Source organism: Macrobrachium nipponense, chromosome 30, assembly GCF_015104395.2.
Source record: "Macrobrachium nipponense isolate FS-2020 chromosome 30, ASM1510439v2, whole genome shotgun sequence".
NCBI lineage: Eukaryota > Metazoa > Arthropoda > Malacostraca > Decapoda > Palaemonidae > Macrobrachium > Macrobrachium nipponense.
In genome coordinates this window covers 65006555-65009991 of record NC_087218.1, presented here as the reverse complement: position 1 = coordinate 65009991, position 3437 = coordinate 65006555, and positions in this window count along the sequence as shown.

Here is a 3437-nt window from a genome sequence, read left to right as displayed (position 1 = left end):
GTCCGCCGCACAAAAGACAGAAGGCTATAGGAATCTCCGGTGTAAGACGAACATCCGTAACGAATCTTCCTTCAGGTCGCCCAGTTATTTCAGCGACTGTGAGCGATAAGAACCCAAACAAGCAACACACACTAAACAACAAACGATAGAAAGAAAAGGCGACCTTGGGATCATCGTCCCAAAGAAAGCCTCCGTGACAAAAAACGGTCGACCTTCACCTCCTGAACCGTGCTGTGCTCTTCACTAATTGAGCTTTCATTTCGAGGCTAAATGACTGATTGCTTTCTGACCCAGTTAATGAAGGCTATTAAGGCTGGATTCAATAAGCGATTAGTCAGATCTTGTCACGTTCGGAGATGCGAACTATTTGGTTGCTTCTCTTTTCTAACGAGTCAGATTAGGACTCAAAATGGCCTTTTGATGTTACTGATACGGTATAAATATAGTAGTAGTAGTAGTAGTAGTAGTAGTAGTAGTAGTAGTAGTAGTAGTAGTAGTAGTAGTAGACGTACCAACTTTTTTCACCATTTTTATTTTTGGAAGAATAAAATCCTTAAGTTGGTAGTCTTGCAAAAATAAGCGAAACCTATGTGACCTATTTTCTTTTTTTTTTTTTCCATTTACGAGTGAAGGAAATTATTATTATTATTATTATTATTATTATTATTATTATTATTATTATTATTATTCCATTGACCATCAGCTCAGGATATCAGAGCGACAAGAGGGGATTGGCAACTCTCAAGAAAACCAGAACAGCCATCGCATAAATGACAGCACAACGAGAAGAAGTTCCAGAAGACTGCTGGGCCTTGACCCAGGCTAACATCCCAAACATCTCTTGAGAATGGGCCACAGAAGGGCCTGAAAGTACTCGAGTGTGGAGTAAAACTTAATGTAAATACTTAGAAGTAAACAAGTTACAAATTGAATTTGTGGGTTTCTTTTTCAATTATTATTATTATTATTATTATTATTATTATTATTATTATTATTATTATTATTATTATCCCTGTGGGTTTTATCATGATCTGCGAAAACAAAGGTGAAAAACAAACAAGGAAGAAGAAGACCGGGACAAAACTTCTGTTCAAGCTAAATATGCCCGGATTGACGCCCCCCCCCCCCCACACCCCCCTCCCAAGTTTCGCAGCATCTGGAGGACGCCATAAAGATGCCGTGAAATAATGCATAAGGGAACAGAGCCCATCATTTCTCTCTGAGAGATGCTCACCTCCGCCGGATTCTGCTGGGTCAAAAGAGTTTATCTGGTGATATATAGTACCTCATGATATATCGGGTTCATGTGTTAAGGCGCGCAAATCCGAACAACGGACGCACGCACACACACACACACACACACACACACAGTATATATATGTATATACATATATATAATTTCATGCATTACAAGTAACAGCCATCCCTCTCTGCCGTAATATCAATTAAAATAAACGAAGTACCACAAAGACACGAAAAAAGAAACAAAGAATTCTATCCACCACATAAGAAACGAACAAACAAACACGAACGAAGCGGAAGACTCCAAAACCTCGACGCACCTCAAGCGAGACCAACTAAAATTCATGTATGACCCACATAGAGCCTCGTACCCTGGCTGGTATTCCTTGGGAATATTCCTACTCGGCAAAACAACCCGTCACGCTTACTGTCGAAACGGGCACTTTTCTTCTTCTTCTTCATTTTTGTTTTTTTTTAAATTGCATCATCTTTCATCTGGGGCAAGAATTTCTGGAATCGGGAAAACTAAGGGACGAATGTCTTGAGTCGTCATGCTTGAGAGAGAGAGAGAGAGAGAGAGAGAGAGAGAGAGAGAGAGAGAATGTTCCCTAATCGATTTTGAGTGAAAGAGGAAAATGAACTTCAAGTTCTGCAGGAAATGCCTACTAAACAGATATGGACAAGCACTCACATTTATCTATTTATTTTATTTACATTACCATGAGCACCAACACATTAATGCATGTAAGTTTGTAAATTGATAAATAAATACATATACATATTTATTTATATCCGTACACACACATAAGCTAAATATGTATATATACTATATGTGTTTGTGCATGAAAAAAATGGTGAAATATGAATTTCATTATCAACATAAACTTTTTCTCAACGATCTGCTCAGTTCTACCACATAAAATGAAAGATTCCTGTAAAATCTTCGTGAACCTTCAAAAGGAAAAAGGTAAAACATTACTATAACAGAAGTTGAATTACAACCTTAAACATTCAATTCCCAGAGATTCAGTGTCATGTGAGGCTAATGGATAACAGAGCCGAAATCACTGCGGTACAACCAAAATCTAATAACAAGAACCAAGTCTCTCTCTCTCTCTTCTCTCTCTCTCTCTCTCTCTCTCTCTCTCTCTCTCATGCATAATGCATATGCAATAACCCAAAAGAAAAAAAAGTTCAAGAAAGGCATGGCAAAAACTTTACAGACTAAAAATGTTTTAATGGATGAAACTTTCGCCCCAAAAGTTTTTCGACTTCGGCTTTTAACTTTTCATGTACATTTTGTTTACCTGTATGAAATACATATATCAGAACATGTATGTTTGCATGATTATAATGTAAAAAAATCACAATCGACTAAATTACATCATACACAACAGTGCACAAACAGATACAAGCATACAATACTATCTACCTATCTATATATATACATATAATATAATACATATAATATATATATATTATATATATATATATATATATATATATATATATATATATATATATATAATAAATATATATATATACACACACACACTGTAAGCAGTGAAAGCACCTAGACTGAATTTTAGAAACTTACGCGGCGTCAGCTGAGAAAAATGAAAAGAGCAAGTGATCATCTTAAGCAAATTTGATCCCAGTCTCAGGAGTCTGAATTTAACCACGAGAGGGTATTAAAAATGGCTATATAACCGAATACCGAGTATATCAATGTCAAACCTCACTTAACGGGAAAGTGGGGTCGAAAACCAAATTAACAGGAGATTAAATTTCTAAAGGCCTTTCTGAAAACTCGATTGAATGAATAATAAGAACTTTTCTTTCGTATGCAACTAAAAGTGGAGTAGTAATCATATATCAACCTCGCATTTAAAAAGACCCATTAACGTTAGTAAATTCCGACAGAGCCCGTAAGGAAATCACGAAGCCTCCGGAAATTCGTAATAAACTTTTCCAGCAATCAAGCTACAACGAATATTTCTGAGCCGGGAACTTAAAACTAAATTCAATAATGAAAAAGCAAAAATGACTATCAATAACGCTGCAGTAACGTTAGTATCCCCTATAAATTTGCCTTAGAATATTCAAGGCTAAAATGAGAAAAGTAATCTAAATGTCTCCACTCTTAAAACCTCACTCGGAGAATTAAGCTTCTGACACTGAGTAAGCTATGAAAA